This window comes from Pelodiscus sinensis, chromosome 4 (assembly GCF_049634645.1).
Source record: "Pelodiscus sinensis isolate JC-2024 chromosome 4, ASM4963464v1, whole genome shotgun sequence".
In the NCBI taxonomy this organism is placed as follows: domain Eukaryota; kingdom Metazoa; phylum Chordata; order Testudines; family Trionychidae; genus Pelodiscus; species Pelodiscus sinensis.
The window spans coordinates 35,685,924-35,711,090 of NC_134714.1; positions in this window are offsets into that span (position 1 = coordinate 35,685,924).

A 25,167-nucleotide genomic window follows, 5' to 3' on the forward strand; every position below is an offset into this window, starting at 1 on the left:
GCAGAAAGTTAATGTTAGGATGCTGAGCCTTTTTAAGGTTACAGAAATAAAATGGTAAAAATTCGTCTGTAAATTTTGAAAATTAAAAACTAAAGTTATAAATAGAATATAGTTTATCTTTACTCCCAAACTCTTTTTCTATTGTTATCAGAAGAAGTATACCTAAAAGAAGATCATATTGTCAATAAAGGAGATATCCCTGCAGAGTTTGAGACTTTAAGAATAATAGCTTCATTCTTTAAACTTCGGACCACTGGTCTTTGTTCTTGTCAGAGTGATCAAGTATTTACTTTGATCTGTTTTGCTTTTCTCTTCCTCAACACAAGGAAGGTGACACAATTATAGGCACTATTACATTTTTTGTTAGGCTTAAAACTTTTTATGTAACTTACTTCTTTCTCTGAAGTAATCACTTCAACAGGAGCTGTCCAAAGATTGTTGGTGTGGTAAGAAGAGGGCCTGAAACAAAAGCCCATGTAGCACAGGCCTGATCTGAGGCCTGAGGCTGAGCTAACAATGGACAACACTTGTCTAATACAAAGCAAAGCTAAACTGTGAGCAAGAGGCAACCCCCTGCTCACAGAACTTGGCACAAACATGTCTGAGAGTGCAAAACACTAATTGGTAATAGGCTCAGGTGTAGAACAGTAATTGGTACTCATCATAAGTTGATAGCACATTCCAAAAGGATGGTAACACCTTCTCATTAAAAAAGACCTTGATACCCACACTCCCCACAGATACAGACCCAACTTCAGGAAAGGGTCTAAAATGACAGCATAACTGCTGCAGATGTTCTAATTGAACCATGAGGATCAGGGTAATGAGTGGTATCTAAGTAGTGCCAGCAGGTGGTAACCTAACAATGTTAAAGGATGGTGACTTGACACGCCAGGATGTGAAACTTGTTTGTACTTGCATATAAAGTGGTGTGTTGGAGGGACAGTCTTTGTCCAGCCTAACGGGCAGTGGGATCTGCCACTGATTGAATTGGTCCATTGTTATGAGGTACATGTGTGGTGGTTCGATAGAGTCTGCTGACAACAATTACTGTCCTTCGCTTAACTATAAACATGGCTGGGCGCCTTCGATCCTTATCTAATTTGTAATCTTTAGGCCTTCTCTCAGTCTGCTGGGTTGACTAATTGTGCAAGTCAACCGGCCACACATCACTGAACACACACACCCATGCAGCCTTCTAGTTATTGTCATTAATTGAGCAGCAGACCTGTCAGGACACCACAACAGTAAATCCTGACCTACTACATCAGTGACCTTACTACAGTTGGATTCAGATTTAAATAAACAAATTATATTGTATGCAACACAGGAAATAAAAACTATTTTTTTTCCTCTAACAAGGAGTGTGGTTTCACAGCATGCACTAAAATTCATCAATCTTTGGATTAATCTAATCTCCTCCAGTATCTCATTATATAACTAAATGCACTTACTTCTAGCTTTCATGCACTTGGCCATAGAACTTTGTGAATTCCAATGCATGAGAGAAGCACAACTATTGTGGCAAAGCATGAACAGACTTGTAGTCAATAGTTGGTGCTGACTAATTAGTATCTTTTAAAATGTAGATCAGCGTGTTTAATATAAACATCAGAGTACAGAAGTATTCTGCTTCTATAAACCCACCTCAGTGAGGTGGGCTGCTTTATTCCAGCTGAGCTGGAATCTGTTCTAGATCAGGATGCAGTGATAAGCAGTAGTCAGAGCAGTAATGGCCATGCCTAATGCTCAGGACAGCAGTGGTCAGGAGCTGGAAACCAGAGCCAGGGTCAGGAATCAAGCCAATGGTGAGAGCTAGCATCAAGGGAAGGACAGAGCTGAAGGAGTCTGGAACAAAGCAGGAATCAGGAGTAAGGTAGGACTCAGAAATCAAGGAAGAAAGCAGAATCCAATATAGCAATTAGTCAAGGATTCATGTAATTTCTCAGACAACTTCCTGTGCAGCCTCTTGGGTGGGGAACCTTTTTAGGGTCGGGAGACACCCACCCACAGAAAAATCAGTCAGGGGCTGCACACAAATGAGAAGCAAAAACAAACAAACAAACCCTAAAGCTCTCAGTGACATGGTCCCTGAGTATACCACATTAAATCACCATGGCCAGCACAATCTTTTTTTGATTGAATAGAACAACAAAAAGGCATTTAAGGCAAAAGCACCTTCTAAATTTTTTAGGAAGGGATATTATTGTTTGTACACAGGTAGTTCATGTTTGAGGTTTCAACAAGGAAATCTCTAGCTTTGCTGAATTTTTAACCACACTCTCTTTGGGAGTTCAGCAATGGTCACAAATCAGGCAAAGCAGTCAGCTTAGTTACAGTAAAGGAGAAGAAAAAGATAATAAAATGCAGTTGTAACATGTTTTTTTGAGGAACAGATGGTTTTTTTCACACTTGGAAAGTTAGGGCTATTATGTTCATGTTGAAAATGGCCCTTTCACCTCCATATCTGGAAATCTGGAATTCTGTTGCATAGGAAATATTACCATTTTATCATTATTTTTCATCTCAAAAAAAGGATAGAAAAAATGAAATTTCAAATTTTGTGTGTCATGGGAATTCTGAAAAAAAATGATCTGGAAATGTTGCAACATCTTGAGTCAACTGTAAAAAAAAAAAAAAAGTGATACCTGAAAAGAAAATGTTTCCTTTCAGTTTATTGAACTGACCTGAAACAGTTCATGCTGAATACTTGCAACATTAAATTCCATTTCATTATCATGGCAAATTGCCTTATGGGAGTTGTAAATTCAGCATCCAAATGCTACCGCCCAGGATCTTTGGCTGAACAACATCTCCCATATTAAATGAATCCAGAGGCATCTAACTCCTATGATATAACACATAACTCAATCAGGCTAGGTCTACACTGCACAGCTTTTCCGGGATACCTCCAAGGAATATGTCTGCTTTTCAAAAAAAAATTCGGAAAAGCAGACACATTTTACAGCATCCCTGTAAACCTCATTCTACAAGGAAGAAGGGAGAAGGGATTTTTTGAAAGAGGATTTTTTCCTGACATTTGGCCCCACGTAGACAGGCCAAATATTGGAAAAGTCTTTTTCGGAAGAAAAGCGGAAAAAGATATGCAAATTGCGGTTTGCAATTTTCCGATTTTTCTTTTTAGTGTAGATATAGCCTCAGAGTGAAAGACATACATTATGGCTACATCTACACTGGCCAGTCTAGCGCAAGAACATATACAAACGAGGTTGCCTCACTTGCATACTTAATGAGACACCATTTTTGAGCAAGAGGCTTTTGCAAAAGAAAGAACAGTCTACACTTATTTTCAGGGCAGAATGGCTCTTGTGCACGAGGGTTTTTTTTGCACAAGAAGGAGCAGTGTAGACTGCTCCTTGTGCAAAAGCTTCTGGTGCAAAATGGTGGCTCATTAAGTATGCAAATGAAGCATGGTGATATTCATCGCTGCACCTCATTTGCATATGTTCTTGTGTAAGACTGACCAGTGTAGATGTAGCCATAGCCATATATGTGATGGCAAATGTAATCTGCCAGAGGGCCTAGCTCATAGGAGAGAATAGGGACTAGAGCTACAACTCCCATAAGACTACACTTCATGACGGGAAAATGCAGTTTAATGTTTTGCTGAACTCACTCAAAACAAGACATGCTGGATCAGATAAAAAACCTGAAACATTCTGATTTTGCTTGAATAGAATTTTTTATCCTGATTTTCCTAATGACAATTTAAAAATATTGATCAGAACCAAATGTTCTCACTGAAAATTGTCATTGTGTAGAAACTGTATTTTCTGTCCTAAAATCATACCAATGGAACATTCCTGACTAGATCTACTTGTGACATTTCTGCACCAGAATTTCAGCTACAGCTCAGGAGAATTTGCTCCACCTGAAAAGGGAGATTAAAAAGAGTGCTTTGTATTCCCCTTATTCTGGGGCTGCTTTAGACTGGCTTAGGCCCCTGGTGGTGTAAAGAGGTGCCTGAAGGCTGCTTTAACTTTTGTCAGCACCGTCAAGTAGCCATTTCAGAAGGGAACTCAGCCTCCCACATTTTCCAGATGATGTTTGGGTATTTCCGCTACCAAATTAGCATCTACTTAGAGTGATTTCTCGTGGATTGATCTACTGGCTCAAGGTCTCTTTGTCCTAATGGACAAATCCAAAGTGGCTGCAGCACAATCCAGGACCTTCCCATTTTCATGGGTCCCTTGAATGCATATGTATTGTCCATACGTACATATAGTTGTTTTCTTTCACTCTCATACAAGTATATGTTTACATACACATAACATTAAAGGAAATATACTTGGAGGTTCTTTGCACGCTGGCATCTGCTTTTGTCACATCTGGTCTTTTGTTGGTCTATTGTTATTCAGACTATAATTATGCAGTAAGTAATCTCTGAAACTCACTGGTGTGAACTATTATTGAGAACTATAGTTTAGAAAGATTTTTTTTTTAATCCTAGACATTTATAAGTCTATGAACAGCAATGGCACGTATCCTGACTCGAATAGAATTACAAACTATCAATCATTATGCTTTCAAAACATAAGCTGATTGCCATCTGGGTTCTGAAAAGATATTTCCCTCATAGTATTATGTTGCCCAATTAAGTGCATTATGGGAGCTTTACGCATTCCCTTGAAGCACCCAGCACTGACTGCTACTGGAGACAGCATACCATGTAGAAGAACCATTGTTGGGTTTGTGGTAATTTCTACAATACTAAATTAAAGTAGGGCAAATACATAATTTTGGAGGAAATGACTCCCATACAAGTTATGTTGTAATACTGACCTTCTGATGACTAAGGAATTGCATCAGGCTCAGTATTAAGGCAGTGTTGAGATTATGAAAAGTGAAAATATTGGGCAAGCAAAAGTCTGTCTAGACACAGCTGTGTGAAAGACTAAAAAAAGATGTATTACTTGTGATAGCTACTGTGGCATTCCACAAGGCTAGGAGTATTGAAGGTACATGGAAATGCTAGCCAAGAAAGAGAATGAAACAATACACAGATCACAGAATGTAGCAGAGAACACCAGCAGGATGACAATAGTTAAGCGGATATAAAACACTCAGGTTGGCAAGGGGATAAAATACCCATTGAGTTAGAGGGAAGTCAGTTGACAAAACTGACCAAGTAGGTGATTCAATGTCTTAAAATCTTAAAAAGGTGAGATTTGATTTCTCCTGCTTTGATTTAGTGCCCACAATATATTTTTTATAGATGTAAAACCTAGGAGGTGTACAACGAGAGTGAAATAGTTACACTCTGAAAAATAATGTGAGATGAATAAAGCAAGACCTAATCTGAAACTGCATCTAAAATGCAAACAACTATTTTTGATATTGTGGCATCCCCTATGAGGCAACAGTGAACAAATTGTTGATTTTCACATGCACAGTTTAGGCTACATCTAGACTGCAAGCCTCTTTCAGCTCAGCACAGCAGCCATTTAAATTTAAATGAAGCAGCAATTATTTAAATTGCCACTTCATTTCCCTTTGCCTATAACCCTAATCTACATGGCTCTGTCGATAGAGCCATGTAGTCTAGACACAGCCTAGGTTGGCAAGCCTGCCTGCGAAGATGCTCTTTCCTCTCTTTGCTAGGTGGATACCATCTCTTCCTAACAATCCTTGTGCCTGGAACAGAGTCCCATGGTCAAAGAAACCAAAGCGCTCTCTGTGACACCACCTGCGCAACCATGCATTTACTTCCTCAATTTGACAATCCCTACCCAATCCTTTCCCTTCAACAGGGAGGATGGACGAGAACACCACTTGCGCTCTGCATTCTTTGATCCTTCTTCCCCACTCTATGCAATCCGCAGTAACCCACCACCCTTCTTGATGGTTTCTTGGGTGCCTCAGACACTCATGGTGACCCCTTTGCTGCCTTGGGACTTTCCTAGAGGCAAGGTCCCCACTTACCAAGTCGTTCTCATCACAGACAAGTCCTGAGGAAGGGGGCAACAAATCCCTTTTTCCTGGTCTTCGGTCTGTTCCTGTCTCCCCAGCAGGGTAATCCTCCAAGAGAAGAGGGGATGGGAGTCCAGACCACCCACACCACTGAACTCCGGCTCAGAGGCCCTACAGGAGAGGTGGCTGGCAAGGCTTTTTACCCTGTCCTAATACAGCTACCTCTCCCCAGCCACTTCATCCCCCTTTTTACCTTGGGGGGGGGGGGGGGGGGCGCACAGGACTTGACTTCACTGCTCTATGTGCCTCTCAAAACTCTCTCCTACCTCTGCCTAAGAGAAACCCTTTTATAGGAACCCAGAGGCCTTAACTACCAACATGTTCTTAATTAACCCCTGTTGCAGGATGACTCCTAATTAGGCCTCCATTGTCTGCCCTGATTGCTGGGCTGTGTTCAGGTGAGTCTAATTGAGAAACAAGCCGGGGTTAACCCACCTCCCAAAATAGCTACCTTCTATGAGATATTTGCAGTTCACAGGCTGTGATCTGCCACAGATGATACTTATAATTTGTATCACCTAGCTCTTATGTAACATTATTCATTTGAAGATAGCTAACTATATATATATATATATATATATATATATATATATATATATATATATATATATATATATTTAAAATACATAGGCAAAATAAGAGAAACAATGTTTTGATAGAAATCTTCAAGAATTAACATGTGATGGCTTATTCTCATCCTCCTAATAAAAAGGGGAGAGATTTTAAAAGGCATATAGTGCATGTGCTTTTCACTGCATATAATTTTCACTATATGATTTCTAATATCAGTTAGGTACCTGTCTTCTGTGGCTTTGAAAATTTCCTGCTGAAACTCTTACTGTAGCTGGATGCAAGGGCTCTAAATGATGCCTCATCACTTAGTTTTCTTTGGAGATTTCACAGTAAATTTGGTTATTGCAAATAAGGAGCTAGGCAATAGTATTCACATGCTTTTTTTTAATTGTGAGCCAATGAAAAGGTTCTGGAAAAACTTACACAAAACCTTGTTGGACATGTTACAGATAAATATCCCCTGAATCCCTTTTTGTGTAAGGTAGAACTTGAAAAGGAAATGTCTCTAGAAGAAGCTGCTCCCAAGCTGCTGAATTTAGTCCTGATGAATTGGATTAATCTGTTGTTCAACAGATGGATTTCAGGACATTTTGTTGCATAGAAGATAGAATACAGAATGGGTGACATGAGGAAAAGTTATGTCTCTTTGGCTGCATATTAGATTCTTGTTTTCACTGGAATCAGACTGGAATTATTTTCATGATGTCATGTCTCACTGACAGTTTCTCAGAATTGTGTTCTTTTGTATAAAATGTACAGCAATAATTTAAGAAGGGAATAGTGCAAGAAGCCAGCATTAGACATACTGTAGGCAAGTAGTAGGAGACTCAGAATATCCTGAATTTAAAATAAATTAGTGAACCCTCCTGAAAATATACTATAGAAAACAATCCAACATAGCCAGTGATAGGGAGTAAATGATGTAATGAGTCATTTCCATCTTAAATCTATATGATATAACAATCTGGATTGTCTCTCTAGTGAGGAGGAAATTTTAGAGAAAAAGATTAACCTACTCCAGTGTATTATACATATATACAATGATATGATAATAATAATGTGTATATATAGTTGCTTTAGTGCTTCAATTTTCAGTATTTACAATGGAAATCATATATGGGTGTAAATTCCCCTCCCACAACACAGTTCAAGTTGCTGGGTTGTGCTTGAGAGTGTGTATGGGGAAAGGTTAGCCTAGATCAAGAAGAGAGTTTGCATCCTGGTAGCTCAGTGTAGACAACTTGGTTCCCCATCATACATGTCTGATCTGTAGATTCAGTCCCTTACATATATACACACAGGGACTGCAGAGTTTTTCCGGAAAAACTACACTTAAGTCCACACTGCTATTGCATTCTTTCGACAGAAGGTCAAAAGAATGGAGGGATTTTTCCAACATAGGTAAACCACTTTCTACAAGGAAAAAGTCTTTTTCCGAAAAAGCTTTTTCAGAAAAAGGGTGTGTGGATGCAGAAGAGAGTGTTTTTTTCGAAAGAAGAGGTCTCCAGGAAAAAGCACAGGTGCCCCAGTGGCCACTCCATCCACAACAATCATAACTAAAATGTGAGATAGTGTCCAATCAATGTGGACGCTATCTTTCGAAAAAGCAGATAGCTTTTTTGTTGCGCTTTTGCTGTGTAGATACTCTCTTTCAAAAAGAGATTTTCTCGGAGATCTCTTCCGGAAAAGCTTCTTCCAAAAGAAGCCTGCAGTCTAGACGTAGCCAAAGACAAACATAGACAATTTGAAATGATGAAGATAGTTGATTACTTGAAAATTTCCTAATGCAACAATAATCTAGCCAAAGTTACATTTAATCAGGGCATAAATAGTTGATGGTGTAGGATGTGGTGAAAGGATGGTGTAGAGCCATTTTTTTCTTTTATAAAAGCTCTCTCTTTGTGCTCTTTAAAGTAAAGCTCATGCCAGGTGAAAAAATACATAAAATGGATGTTTGCTTTTTAGGATATCAGGCCATCTGACTCATGTATCTCCATCTGAGATAAAAGATTCCAATGAAGTTCTCTGAACTCTCCCACTGACCTCTTCTTTTATAACATCTAGTATTTTATTTCCACTTTATAACCACTTTGGCTTTGTAGGGCTAAATGCCACTCACTGTCCACAGCCTGAGTAAAAGGGCCATATTATAGGGGACTTCATTTGCAGGGGAAAAAGCATGTGTAGTGGAGAACCAAATTGTCCACTCCAAGATATCTGCAACAGCTTTTGATCTGGGTTGAGCCCCATGCTGCTCTAAAAATTAACATAGCTACTTGAGTAGTGCCTTAAAGGAAGAATATATATATGTAACTTTCACTATAAATACCCCAAATTGATAGCACTAAACTAAACATGTCAGTCATTTGGGCTTTTCTATGTCAGAAACAAATGATCTCTAGTGAATTATATTGTTAGATAACTTGTAGGTAGTAAATTTGTCTATGATGGAGCAATGGTGGGAAATTATTGATGATTTTAAGTAATGGTTAAAACACTACATATGGTATATAAAAAACTATAATGTATATAACAGAGGCACAGATCCTTCCTAAATACATCCCAGACACAGTAATAACATAAAAGGCAACAAGCATAGCCATTAACAAGAACCTATTTTCTGTTCATATAACCACAATTCAATAACATATTCAATAATTTTCCCTCCAATCAATAACTGAGGTAAGATTAAAGTGTTTACAAAGATAAATGATGCATTTATTTCAGTCTTATGATTCTAACACTGTTGCTGTCTTCCAAGACATAGTTTAAAGAAATGGAAATCACAGCAGCTAAACTAAAAAAAAAAAAAACAGGTTTATGTAGCTTTGACCTGTCTTGATGGACTGAAGGGAAGGTGTTGAAAACTGCAATCTTAATAAATCTCCTGCAGTTAGAGGTTTAAAACTCATACTGTTTCAAATTAGTGAGGACAGCAATATTTATTTGCTGCTGAATTCTAGCCAGCGTGACATTTCAGCAGGAAACACTTTATAAGACTTAAACTTATGACCACAGAACTTGCAAACTAATACTTAGAGCATCCATAAATAGGAGGGTTTTATCTTTAACAAAAGCAAAGCAAAAATCTCTTTATTGTTCTTCCTATCCCAGAATCAGAAAATGAGATGTTCATGCAAAATATTTTACTGTTTACAAAGATGACAAAAAGCTAGGAAAATATTGGAATGCAAATAAAGAAATAAACAAGGAAAGAAAGAAAGTCAGTTCCTTGCCCTGTCATCTCAAGACTTTTAAGAGCAATCACTCAATGTTGTCATCAAAGAAATTAGGTGTTTCCCACAAGCATTTCTGTAAAAGGTAACCTTTTATTACCAGAAAGACTATGTGTCCAAATGGCAGCTTTTTTCAAATGGGAGCTAGTAAAGTTATTTGTGAGGAGGCAATTGAGAGTGAAGCTCATCAACAGAAAAAAATGGGCAACAAAAACAATAGCAGAAAGCATAGGAACTTCACAGCAATTGCTTCTGTATTTTGTTTGTTTAAAACTACCAGGCAGTGCTGCATTTCAGCTGCACTGGAACTCCTGAATTACATTTGTTTTTCATGTTCCCATGTATAAAAGCATGTCCTGCCATTTAGTTCTACGCCAAAGGCGATCTCTGTTTTCAAAGGCAGGCAACATGATTGACCCAAATAATTATCAGCCAATCTCAGTACTACCATCTGCCTTTGAAATTACTTTAAAAAGTCTAGTTCAGGTTCATTGGGCACCCTGTTTAAGGAACCATGAAATTCTCTTTCCATACCAAGAAGGCTTTACAGCTAACTGCGATGCCCTCCCTGCCACGGATTCACAGCTGTATAGACTTTGCCATTGACAAAGTGTCAAAGTGACAGAGCAATCTTCTCAGGACTCTCACTGTGCGTATTGCTGTCATGGATTCAGATTATTTAATTGTTAAGATAGTGGATGCTGGAATGAAAGCAGAAGCTCAGTCACCATTGATGAATTATCACAGGCAAGGAATAGGTTGTTATGTTGAAGAGTAGGAGAAAATACTATTAATTTTTCATCCAAAGATACAGCTAAAGTGCCATTTCCTTTTTGTTGGCTGTGTCTGACTGCATTAGCCATTCCACAGGTGTGATCTTGTTAGATTTCACAAGTTAATTAAGTCAGTATTTCTCTAGGAGAAGTCCCAGGAAAATATTGGTGATTCCATAGGAAATCCTCTAAATCAGTACTGACCAGACAGTCTAAAATAATAGAAGGCTGTTGGAAATTCTGAGTAGAATTCTGCTGACATGTATAAACTAGCTATAGCTTCACTGGATCTATACCAGGATAAATCCAGAGTAACTGAATGAAGAATCTGGCTCACTATCATTTCATCACAAACACTGTAAAACCTCTGTCCTGACCATATTCCAGTATGGATATATATATCTTGGGTGCAAGGGAGGGAAACGACTCAGGCAACTCCCATTTATAGGCATTGACATTATGATTTTAAGTCCCATCTGTGGCACTATCATGATCTATGAAACTCTGCTCATCTGCCAACTAATCACGTAGATACCTAATTTTTTTGCCATCATAGTTCTTTAGGCACCTAAGTCTCAGACAGGGGGGCACAATTTTCCCTCTCTAGGTATCCTATCACAAGCCCTTGAAGCACATGGGACAGAATGTGGGTCACCAGTAGGTGCATGATTTCACACTTCATGCATAAAACACTCATGTGAGCCACAGGGAAGTATAGGGCCAGTGTGAGCCAAGAGCCAAGTGCTGATGGTGGGCTAGAAAATAAGCTTGGCTATCATGGTAGGCAGGTAACTAGTGGGGCATCTAGAGAGGCATAGATTACTGGTCAGGGTGGCTACATAGTGCAAGGAAGGATGACCACCGATCAATAGGGCAAGAAGGCAGGGAGAGAATTCTGGGAAGGAAGAAAAGTAACTATAAAGGTGGAAGGGATGCTTATGAATGGAACGTGGGGAAGGGGAAGCAGATATTAAGAAGGGAGGGTGAGCATGATAAAGAATAGCATATTCATGCTGCAACACTGATGTGGCACCAGCAGGAGAGGAGAAGGAGAAACAAGTGTAGAAGTTGAAGACAACTGAGCCCCAGCCCAAATTTGAGTCTGAACCTAAACCCAGCTGCCATCTGTGACCAACCCTGACCAGGCTGTGGTTTCATGGGGGAAGGAGGCGGAGGGAGGAGGGCGGTTCATAGAGTTCATGGAACCTACACTACAAACTAGACCTAAACACAGCACCTTTACAATGTTCTGCAGTGTGACCTGTCCATCACCATGCACAGGAGCAAGACATTATCAATTTTCTCACAGGTCAGCGCTGCTCTGGCCATGGCAGTTGCTGGGTCTGTTCAGCAAGTCACTGCACAATCAAGAGCCACCAGTCCACAGCCTTGAGGCCCCTGGACCAATTTATTGAGGCCATAATCAGACATGTACATGAGCATATTTATTTTCTGACTGATTCGGGCACATGGTCAACTTCCATTGGCTTCTAATATTCCCATGTGTTCCAGGAGTGGTTGATGGAAGATTCATCATCATCAGGAAACCATCTATATGTCTATATTTGGCAATATCAAACATATACAATGAACATGATCATAGAATCATAAAATACTAGAACTGGGAGGGACCTTGAGAGGTCACTGAGTCTAGTCCCTGCCATCATGGCAGGACCAAGCACCATTTAGACCATCTCTGATAGATGTATATCTGCTCTTAAATATCTCCAGAGATGTAGATTCCACAGCCTCCCTAGGCAATTTATTCCAGTGTTTAACCACCCTGACAGTTAGGAAGTTTTTGATGGCCATGTATAATGGTAATTGAGGTTTCATGGATATTCATCACTGGCCCACCATGGAACAGTTATCAGACCAGAGACAGAGAGATGGGAATGGCTCTGTAGCACTGAGATTATGATACTCACTCACTGGGATTATGGAGAAACCCAAGGTGCAGCCCCTCTGATCCACTGATGCTTTCATCAGGAAAGAGTGTGGGAAACCATTTCATCAGGATTGAGGGAGCCCTACATCAGAATAGCTCATAGCTCTATGGATAGAGCACGTAAATTGAAATATATTCATAGAATCATAAAACTGGAAGGGGCCTCGAGAGATCACTGAGTCCAGTTCCCTGTCCTCATGACAGGACCAAGCAGCATCTAGATAATCGCTAATCAGTGTCCGTCTAACCTGCTCTTAAATATCTCCAGTGATGGAGATTCCACAATCTCCCTGGGCAACTTATTCCAGTATTTAAGCACCCTAACAGTTGGGAAGTTATTCCTAATGTCCAATATAAACCTTCCTTGCTTCAGTTTAATCCAATTGCCTCTTGTCCTATAATCAGAGGCCAAGGAGAACATTTCCCCCCCTCCTTTCTGTAACACCCTTTTAGATACGTGAAAAACGCTATCAAGTCCTGTCTCAGTCTTCTCTTTTCCAAACTAAACAAGCCCAATTCCTTCAGCCTTCCCTCCTGGGTCATGTTTTCTAGACCTTTAATCATGTTCGTTGCTCTTCTCTGAACCTTCTTCAATTTCTCCACATCTTTCTTGAAATGTGGTGCCCAGAACTGGACACAATACTCCAACTGAGACGTAATCAGCACAGAGTAGAGCAGAAGACTTCTGTTCCAAGCTTTCCTTCCTCTCTGGTAGAAAAGGGAGATTGAATGTGGAACGCACCACATTCTTGATGAGTGAACTAATCCATGCCTGTTACGGTCATCTCCTCTTCTCTTCCCCATTTTTGTGTAGAGCAAGGTAGGTGTCTAACTTATTCATGCAATAAATGACTTTCACACCTTAGCCACTTAACTCCATGAGAGGCTTTCCCATATATGGATCACTAAGGGTATGTCTACACTAGAAAGTTAGTTCGAACTAACGGACGTTAGTTCGAACTAACTTTCCTATGCGCTACACTAGCGCTCCGCTAGTTCGAATTTGAATCGAACTAGCGGAGCGCTTAGTTCGAACTAGGTAAACCTCATTTTACGAGGACTAACGCCTAGTTCGAACTAGCTAGTTCGAACTAAGGGCTGTGTAGCCCTTTAGTTCGAACTAGTGGGAGGCTAGCCCTCCCCAGGTTTCCCTGGTGGCCACTCTGGCCAACACCAGGGAAACTCTATGCCCCCCTCCCGGCCCCGGACCCCTTAAAGGGGCACGGGCTGGCTACGGTGCCCGTGCCAGGTGCAAGCCTGCCAGCACCCAGCTAGCAGACCCTGCACCTGGCACGGCACAGAGCCACCCACCCGATGCCCCCCAGCCCTCCCCCTCTTCCCGGGACCAGGCTGGCGGCTCCCGGGAGCATGCCCTGGACCGCAAGAGGCGGGCACCTTCCTGGGCTAGTGCGGACATCGTGGACCTCGTCCACGATCTCCGCACTAGGCACAGGAAAGTGGCCGTCTAGGGCAGGAGAGCTGCCAGCCTGGCCACCCAGGACCAGGTGTGCATGAAAATCAAGGGGGTCCACTGAGACCCCCGACACTGAGCCCTGAGCTTACAATGGCCGTACTGGGTCAGACCAAAGGTCCATCTAGCCCAGTAGCCTGTCTGCCAACAGCGGCCAACCCTAGGGACCCTGGAGGGGATGGACCGAAGACAATGACCAAGCCATTTGTCTCGTGCCATCCCTCTCCAGCCTTCCACAAACTTTGGGCAGGGACACCACTCCTACCCTCTGGCTAATAGGACTCCATGGACCCAACCTCCATGACTTGATCTCACTTCCCTTTAAACTCTGTTCTAGTTGTAGCCTTCACAGCCTCCTGCAGCAAGGAGTTCCACAGGTTAACTATTTGCTTTGTCAACAACAACAACTTTCTCTTACTAGTTTCAAGCCTGCTACCCATTCCTTTCCTTTGGTGTCCTCTAGTCCTTCTTTATGGGAACTCAGGAAGAACTTTTCTGAATGCACCCTCTCCACCCAACCCCTGCTTTTAGAGACCTCTATCCTGTCCCCCCTCCGTCTCCTCTTTTCTAAGCTGAACAGTCCCAGTCTCTGTAGCCTTTCTTCATCTGGGACCTGTTCCAAACCCCTGATCATGTTAGTTGCCCTCCCCTCTCCCAGCCTTTCTCTTCCCCTCTCCCACCTCCTTTTCCCAGTCTCCCCCAGTTTTTTTCAATAAAGACAGAGTCAAAGTTGGAAGAAACGTTATCTTTATTTTGTACATCAATAAGAAGGGGGGCTAGGGAAGGGCAAGTGGAAGGAGGTGAGGGAGGAATGGGGTACGAGCCCCCGATGGGGAGGACTGGGCTGGCTCTGCGGGCTTCTGGGGGTGGAAGCTCTCCTGCAGCCCCCCAATTACTCCCTCTCCCCAGATGGCAGCCTGCGGCAAGTGCAGCCGGGCTGATGGCCGAGTGGTGTGATGTGCCCAGTGTGGGCACTCAGGGCACTCCAAGCCAGAACTTCTTTGCAAGCAGGGCACCCCTTAGAACTGTGTGTCCGGGGTGGGGGTCGGGACCCTTTAAGCGCAGCCCTCGGCTAGCCTGAGACAGTATCTCCATGCTCTAAGTCCTCCTTTTATGCCCTGCCGGCACTGCTTCCGGCCATCATTAAGCCCTGTTCAGAGTCCACTCAATGTGGACTTACTAGTTCGAACTAGCAAAACGCTAGTTCGAACTAGTTTTTAGTTCTAGATGCGTTAGTTCGAACTAGCTTAGTTCGAATTAACTAATTCGAACTAAGTTAGTTCGAACTAGCGCTGTAGTGTAGACGTACCCAAATAGAGCAAAGTGCCCCTCTGAGGCCCTGTCTTACGTACCTATGTCTCAGAGAAGGGCAGGGCTTAGCACAAGACTTTCTGGTCAGTATATCCCATTAGCTGGTGTTAGTGGTTCACTGCTCAGCATAGTGATTCTGGTGAATTACATGTTTAGGTGCCTAACTCCCCATTCTTCTTATAGGAAACATTAGTTCTTTAACTCTGCTTTGTGAATTACAATGTTGGTCTATAATTTTCTAGATGCCTAAAAGTTAGCTGTTGCAATATTGAACATCTCAGCATCTCAGCAGTTATTTCAAATTAACTTTAATAGCGTCTACACAGGCAAACTGCTATTTCAAAATAAATTTGAAATAGTGGAGCCCTTATTTCGAATTTGGTAAACCTCATTCTATGAGGAGTAACACCAAATTCAAAATAGCTATTTCGAATTAAGTGCTGTGTAGACACTTAATTCGAAATAGGGGGCCTACAGCGCTTCCTAGGGATTCCTGGTGGCCACTCTGGGCACAACCAGGAAAACTTATTCTCCTCTCCCCCAGCCCCGAAGCCATTAAAGGGGTAGACCCTGGCCACAGTGCCTATGCCATCTCCAAGCCTGCCAGCCCAGAGCCAGCAGTGGCCACCGTGGCCCCTGACCCAGTGGCCCCAAAATATGAGCCAGCAAGCCACTAACAGCCAGCCCTCCACTGCCTGAATTAAATATACAAGTATTGCCAATAGAGATTCTTTTCCCTTAATGTATTTAACTTGAATCTGAGTATAATGTAGAGAGAGTTTTAAAAAATAATCTGGAATAAAAGAAACATAATGAAAACTGTAGTCGCAATTTGAGAATATCATTTAAAGTGCTATTACTGCTACCTCAGCATTCAACATGCTAATCTAAATTCTTCCAAATTCTAAGTGTATTTGATATACAAAGATCACTGTAAAGTTCATTTTAACTGCAAATTACCATTGCCACATTTCTGGTGGTACTCCTGGCATGTGGGCTATTAATTAGCAAACAATTAGTAACCAATTGCAACTTTTCATGTCTAGTTTGAAATATATATACATGTATGTGTCCTGATCTCCCACTGCTTTTACACTTATGATATTCTATTGATTTTGATGGAGTTATTCCTGATTTTCATGGCTGTAACTGAAATCAAAATGTGGCCTATGGTTTATTGCTTATTTTTTGAAATAGAAATGACATATGTAGCCAGGGGACTAGTTTGTCTTTCCTATATTTACTGTGATTCTATTCCTGCTACCTTTTATTCTGCTTTGCATTAGATACAGCAGCAATGCGAATAACCTATAGGCTTATATCCTGGAAGACATTAGTTTTGTCAAGTTAGTATAAGCCTTGAGACCTATAATAGCCAATCAAATAAGCTTTGTACAAACTAACAGTCAATAAAAAAAACCAAGTTTTGGGGGAGTGGAAAATTAAGGTTAAGTACATCTGTAGATACAATTTGTTTGATACAGACACTGTACTGTGTTGACTACAGGAAGAGGAGTTATGGCATAAGTAATCATCATTGTGCCTAGTGATGTTGACTACGTGGAAGACTCTGGTTACCTATGGTAACCTATGGTCAATTTTGCATGGTAACCAATCAAAACCAATCAGTGTAGGTACTAATGTGGTCCCTTGGAGTGTCCTGGCACAAATCCAAATTTCTGTATTACTCCAGAGTATCCTAACTTTGATGGGGAACCAAGCAATTTCCCTTATTTCCCTAGGATAACAGTTGCTAAGAGTATCATCTGTATGATGCTCCTCAATGGGGGAACATACCACTGAAACCATCCCTACAGAAACCTGGCCATTTACATGCATACCTGTGTGACAGGATACGTTTTACAATCAGGGGCTGTGTCTACACTGCCATGAATTTCCGGAAATGCTTAAAACGGAATACTATTCCGTTTTCAATATTTCCAGAAAAGAGCGTCTACATTGGCCACAGATGCTTTTCTGGAAAAGCCCTTTTTCCGGAAAAGCGCCTGTGGCCAATGTAGACGCGCTTTTCCGGAAAAGAGCCCCGATCGCCATTTTCGTGATCGGGGCTTTTTTCTGGAAAAGAATACTGGGCTGTCTACACTGGCCCTTTTCCGGAACAGTGTTCCGGAATAAGGACTTATGCCCGAGCGGGAGCAGAATAGTTTTTCCGGAATAGCGGCTGATTTTGTATAGTAGAGCATCGTTGCTTTTCCGGAAATTCAAGGGCCAGTGTAGACAGCTCACAGCTTATTCCGAAAAAGCGGCTGATTTTCTGGAATAAGTGGCCCAGTGTAGACACAGCCAGGGTGTGTAGGCCTAGGGCTAACCTGCTTGCTGGCCTATAGATATATAAATGTATTATTTTCTTATGATTTTGATTACATGTTTATTATAAGATATGGTAGGTTTATACTGGCAGTTTGGCTGTAATATAATAGTTTTGCAGGCCACATTCTGAATGTTGAGCTAAGACAAATTTAATATTTTTGTCTGGGACCTTTTAACCAGATAGCATAGTTAGCTCACATAAGATTGTGACCTTTCATCTAGATAAATGTTCATAAGATAGGGTGACTTTCTATGGTATAGATGTTTCCAAGAACACTCTCAAACTTAGCAGGTATATCATTACTTTGAAAAACCTCAAATAACTGGCTGATACCAGACTAAATAGGACAGAAATAATAAATGTGATAGACATCCACTAAAGGCCAATGGTAACAAATTGACACGTAAATTAGGATAAATGATATCCTGATCTATTGGAGAAAGACACAACCATTAGTAAGGCGAGGAAAAACAAATAAGGAGAAAAAAAACACCCCTTACTGGGTATGCATCAATGATAACAACATCAGTGTAACATATGATAAAAGTTTCATTCTAGCCTAGGGGTGATAGGAGGAGCTGTAGTCTTTGGGAGGTGCCCAGATGATGGCGACTGGTGATGATGAGGAAGATGGTGATTAATACTTGTGGTTGTTCTAGCAGGAATGGTGTGAGTATATGGTAAGGAAATATAGATGTGAATTCCCTATTTATATTATGAAATTGGGGTGTTTGTGATTGTGCTAAATGTATGACTAACCTATATTTGCAAATATACAAGAGTTCCTATAGTGTGAGTGTTGCATCTGGGTACATCAGGGTTCCCAACCATAGAATAATTGAATACTGGACCTGATCCTAGGACAAAGGACCTGTCAACCCTAGAGGTGATAACTAGAAATTCATAAGCAATCAATCTTAGCTCATCATGCAACACATAATTTCACTATAATTACAGAGGCCAGATATAGAAAAGACCAATTACATGAGGTGTTTCATCTCTCTGCTAGTGCAGGATTTTTCCTCATAGTGTCCATTGAGGTCAGGCACCACAGGGATGAGCATGGTCCAAAAACAGAAAAAAAGGACAGAAAAAAGGGAATGAACCTCATCACAGTCTGATCTTTACAATGATGATAACTCATCTACTCTTTCTAATGGGAGTGATCATCTCATAAAAGTTTCATGTTTACTACAGATTACATAGGTACAAAGCCTCACAGAATTTGAACCTATACCTGAGATGGAGTTCAAGTGTGAAGATTTCTCCTAATTTGACTGTGGAGAAGAAGCCAACATTTTCAGCCCTCACACTAAAAGGCTGGAGTTAGCTCTTGAAACATTAAACTCTTTTTATCAAGAGAATAGTACCCTAATGTCTGCTGAACCATATTCGTTCTGAGGGTAAAATCTTGGATTCATTGGAATTAACAGCATGAAAGATGTGGGAATGCTCATATTATTTTATGAATATTATATAATCTAATTTCCTGATTTGTATTATGTCATTTGCAATATGATCACTAGGGTGTAATTCCAGCAACTTATGCAAATACAGGAATGCAGACAATAAGCTTCAGATTGCACCATTTATGGATAATCATATATATAGTAGCCCAGTGTCTGTGAGTCTGTAACGCCAAAATGCTGGCTGTTCCCTCTGGGTGGGCACTATTGCCTGAAATGCTGGCTGTTCCCTCTGGGAGGCCTGTGCTTCATGGGGAGTGTGGGGCCCAAACGGACGCTTGCATCACTTGCTCCCCCGCGGCAGCCCGGTTGAGCGGTGCAGAAGTCAGCCGAGCGTAACAGCAGGAGGCGAAGGGGGGTGGGGCGGTGATGTGCGGCGTGACAGCGGCTCTAGGCCCCACCCCCTGGCCATGAACGTCACCGCTCTGCCCCCCTTCACCTCCCTCCGTTGTACTCTGCGCCACTCAGCCAGGCTGCCACATGAGAGCAAGTGGCGCAAGCGACCATTTGGGCTCAGCGCTCCCCAGGCAGCACAGGGAGTGTGGAGCCCAAATGGCCATTTGGGCTCTGTGGTCCTCCGAGTGAGAGGCAGGAGGGGGAGGAGAAGAGAAAGAGAGAGGCAGGAGGTGGAGGAGAGCTGAGAGAGAGAGGGGGGAGGCAGTAGGAGGAGAGAGAGAGAGTTGGAGCGAGAGACCGGAGGCTCAGGAGAGAAGACCGACATGGAGGAGAGACCTGAAAATCCTGTCTTATGACGGGCTAATTGGCTAGTTAAAGAATAATGCAGAAAACCCAATGCTTTGGGGATCTACTCCCTCACCATTACTCAGCCAGCCAAGAGCTGGAAGACAGGAAGATCTGAGGAGTGATGAAGGTTTGGGGGAGGAGCGGGGCAGGGTAAGAAGAGGTGTTGCAAGTGGAGGCCTTTGGAGAAGGGGTGTAATGGAGTCAGGGCCTCATGGTATAGTGGGGGTGGATCATCCACACTAAGAGAAGAAAGTTGGTGCCTTGGATAAAGTAGGCCTATCTAAACTTTAAGTAAGACAGATATTGGTGTAAACTGTTCATTGTGTGAAAAACCCTTTGCTCTTGTTTTGCTCTGTTCCTACTGTATAGACAACAACCAATACCACAATTTGAAAAAGCTGGCTTGGGTCACGGTATCCAACACTGGTCACAGCTACTGTAAAGAAGAGTTGCATATAACTGAACCCAATAGGACCTGTTGAGCAATCACAATTAATACAGAAGGTGCTGTAGCCCAGTTGAGGAGTAAGAGAATTACAGGACTCTACCCCATAGTAGGTGAAAGCAAGGGTATGTCTACACTACCCCGCTAGTTCGAACTAGCGGGGTAATGTAGGCGTACCGCACTTGCAAATGAAGCCCGGGATTTGAATTTCCCGGGCTTCATTTGCATAAGCGGCGAGCCGCCATTTTTAAATCCCCGCTGGTTCGAACCCCGTGTAGCACAGCTACACGGGGCTCGAACTAGGTAGTTTGGACTAGGTTCCTATTCCGAACTACCGGTACACCTCATGGAACGAGGTGTAGCGGTAGTTCGGAATAGGAATCCTAGTCCGAACTACCTAGTTCGAACCCCGTGTAGCCGTGCTACACGGGGTTCGAACCAGCGGGGATTTAAAAATGGCGGCTCCCCGCTTATGCAAATGAAGCCCGGGAAATTCAAATCCCGGGCTTCATTTGCAAGAGCAGTATGCCTACATTACCCTCCTAGTTCGAACTAGGAGGGTAGTGTAGACATACCCCAAGAGACTTATCACCTCTTGCAGCCACAGAGGCTTGAAGCAGTTTCAATGTGCAGCTAGCCATAAACTATAACAAATGACACATCTCACATTGACTCAAGGGGCTAGGATTTCACCCTATGCTTGGGCTGAGTACAATAACTACACATGACTCATTTAGGCTGGCATATTTCTGCCTGGACATGTCAGCTGGTCTATTTTTTTTTAAAGTGCTGAAACTCTTCCTTATTTTACATGTTGTGTGCCACTGATCAAATAATAGAAAAATTTATCCACAAATACTGTTGCAAAATGTGTCTTGTGGTTCAGTTTGACAGTATTAATGGTCATTTGTTTCTTTTCCAGTGAGCATATGTTTGGGAAGTTCTGTTCATACAGATGTTTTTGGCAGTACTGTCATGTGCACCTGCTTTCATGTGTTGAACAAAGGTTTCTGTGTGCAAACATGCTTCTATTACATCAGTAATTCTTATTGGTTAATTGCTAACTGCTATTTGTTATTCTCTTTTTTTAAAAAAGAGTCAATTTCAGGGAACAGGAACAAATCCATGACATGGGAGATGAATCACACACGATAAAGAACAGATAATATTAGAATTCATTTTGTAAGTCTGTACATTTCTGACATTTTCTGGTGGACAATGATAAAAAATGTCTAAGAAAATACTCATCAGTCCATGATCAAGGTGGGAAAGAGTACAAGATGATGAATAAATTATTGATTTAAAATAATTCTTTCAGTTCTAGTGTTATTTATAAATTACTGTATTTTTATTATTTTCATTGTTTTTATGAGTAAACTGCTAATAAGGAGCAAAGATGTATTTTTTTAACAAAGGTCCTAAATTTAGAAATCCTGATAAAGTAACTAAAGCACAGCTTTAAAAGAAATACTTCCTGATCATGGGTGGGAGGTCATTGACGGTATGTCTACAGTACAGCACTAATTCGAACTAACTTAGTTCAAAGTAGTTAATTCGAACTAAGCTAATTCGAATTAGCGCATCTAGATTTAAAAACTAGTTCGAATTAGCATTTTGCTAATTCGAACTAGCATGTCCACACTGAGTGGACCCTGAACCGAGGTTAAGGATGGCCGGAAGCAGTGCCGGCAGGGCATCAGATTAGGACTTAGAGCGTGGAGCTGCTATCTCAGGCTAGCTGAGGGCTGTGCTTAAAGGGACCCAACCCCCACCCCGGACAGACAGTTCTCAGGGGTTCCCCAATTGCAAAGCAGTCCTGGTTTGGAGTACCCTGAGTGCTCACACTCGGCACATCACAGCACTTGGCCATCAGCCCGGCTGCACTTGCTGCAGGCTGCCACCCGGAGGGGGGGGGGTCAAACAAGGGGCTTCAGGAGAGCTTCTACCCTGAGGAGCCCGCAGAGCCAGACCAGTACACCCCATTCCTCCCTCACATCCTTCCACTTACCCCTCCCTAGCCCCCTTCCTGATGTACAAAATGAAGGACACGTGTGTTCAAAAATAGAAACTCTCTTTATTGAACAAAACTCAGGGAGACTGGGAAAAGGAGGTGGGAGTGGGGAAGAGAGAGGGTGGGAGAGGAGAGGGCAACTAAAATGATCAGGGGTTTGGAACAGGTCCCATATGAAGAGAGGCTAAAGAGACTGGGACTTTTCAGCTTAGAAAAGAGGAGACTGAGGGGGGATATGATAGAGGTCTATAAAAGCATGAGTGGGGTGGAGAGGGTGCATAAAGAAAAGTTCTTCATTAGTTCCCATAATATAAAGACTAAAGGACACCAAATGAAATGAATGGGTAGCAGGCTTCAAACTAACAACAGAAAGTTCTTCTTCACAAAGCAAATAGTCAACCTGTGGAACTCCTTGCTGCAGGAGGCTGTGAAAGCTAGAACTATTACAGAATTTAAAGAGAAGTGAGATAAAGTCATGGAGGTTGGGTCCATGGAGTGGTATTAGCCAGGGGGTAGAAATGGTGTCCCTGGCCAAAGTTTGTGGAAGGCTGGAGATGGATGGCACGAGACGAATGGCTTGGTCATTGTCTTTGGTCCATCCCCTCTAGGGTACCTAGTGTTGGCTGCTGTTGACAGACAGGCTACTGGGCTAGATGGACCTTTGGTCTGACCCAGTACGGCCATTCTAATCTCAGGGATCAGGGTCGGGGGTCTCAGTGGACCACTTTGATTTTCATGAAACCTGCTCCTGGGTGGCCAGGCTGGCAGCTATCCTGTCCTAGATGGCAACTTTCCTGTGCCTAGTGCGGAGGTCGTGGATGAGGTCCACGATGTCTGCACTAGACCAGGTGGGCGCCTGCCTCTTGCGGACTTTGGCAGGCTCCCGGGAGCCGCCAGCCTGGTCCCGGGAAGAGGCGGAGGGCTGGGTGGCAGCAGGTGGCTGGCTCGAGCCGTGCCAGGTGCAGGGTCTGATGGCTGGGTGCTGGCAGGCTTGCACCCGGCACCGTAGCCAGACCATGCCCCTTTAAGGGGTCCGGGGCCGGGAGGTGGGCAGAAGAGTTTCCCTGGTGGTGCCCAGAGTGGCCACCAGGGAAAGCTGGGGAGGGCTAGCCTCCCACTAGTTCGAATTAAGTGGCTTCACAGCCCTTAATTCGAACTACTTAATTCAAACTAGGCGTTAGTCCTCGTGGAATGAGGTTTACCTAGTTCGAATTAATCACTCCGCTAGTTCGAATTAAGTTCGAACTAGCGGTTTGCATGTACAACGCCTATCAAAGTTAATTCGAACTAACGTCTGTTAGTTCGAATTAACTTTGTAGTGTAGACATACCCTGACTTAATAATGAAGGACATGTCACAACAAACAAGAGAATGTATCCTTAATGGTAAATCTTTATGTATGTAGAGAACAGACAGATGAAGGTATTCAGTACCTACTACATCCAAAGTGCATCTGTACATAAGTAAGTACTATTTCGGTTTCATCTCAGCAAATCTGGATGTTGGAATACAGAGTTTACCAAATCAAGACACTGATTACAGAGACAGAGGTTCCATTGTTGTTCTTAATAAACACAAAAGCAAAAATGTTTACATGAGTCTTGTGGTATTTTTTTGGCAGGTGTCCTTGGGAAAGTTGTACCTCTTTCCACAGAGGGTTTTAAAACTGGCTTTAAACTTTATTTTTCAAGTTTATTTAGAGCAACATATTCTCCAAATCTTTGGCATGCCTGGCTTTTTCATATGATAATCAGACCTGCCATATGTTTAAGAGATTTGCTTTTCACTTAGCTGCTTTAACTTCGAGAAATAATCAGCATGATTCAAAGCCAAATTCAATGGCTTGATGAAAAGAACACTCATGAAGCAACTGTCCATCAGCTTTTCATACTGTGACAAAATGGTTTTCATTTTATTCCAATTAGTTTGAGCAGTTGCTATTCTGTATTCACAGGATTCTGGGGTATTGGGTTTAAACTTCATTTTGAAAGAATGAGAATGAATTCATGTCAGTAAAACTGCCTCACCTTCCTGTAAGTATTGTGGAATGCTTGAAGATAAACAAGGAACGTGCTTTTAAACCCAGGTCAGTTAAGATCACAGTCCTTATTTAAATCTACTTGAAAACCATAAACACACAAAATTATAATTATCATTTTAACTGCCGCAACATGCCTTATTTTGAGGTTAGATATAAATGAGTCCTGAATCACAACAAAGAATGGTTTTGGTTTTTTAAATAAAGACACTATTGTAAACTTAAAACAAACATGATCATTATCTTTCTTGATGAAAAGGTTCATAATAGAACAATGGACAAGAGAGAATGATGGAATTTTATAAACAGGGGCACACAATAGAGAAAATGAACAATATAATTTTAAAAGTCCAGAAAGCTTAATCCAAACCCCTCTCACATCAGTGGAAAGGTTTCCAATGACTTCAGTGTGCTTTGGATCAAGACTTGAATAAACGTTTCCTTGGTTCAAAGATTTCTTCATAAGTTATATTAAATTATAATGAAACCATGACATGCTCAGAAAGAGAAGACCATTTGCTGATCCCTTTCCAACAAAACAAAACAAATACACACATACATAACCCCTGAATATATTTCTAAATATTCCACACTTGTTCTGTAATTGTATGCAGTCATTTTCATGCTGAATCTCAGTAAAATGCAATCCAAAGAAAATTGTAAACCTGTGCTAATTTGATAAATTTCTCCTCTCTGCTCCCCTACTTCTATCAGTTGTTTCTCCTTCTTCAAAACATAAGTATTTTACTGTCATTGTGTATTTAACTGTCATCTAATCAACAACCACAGTACTTTGTCAAACTAATAGTAATTTAATTTTCATTATAT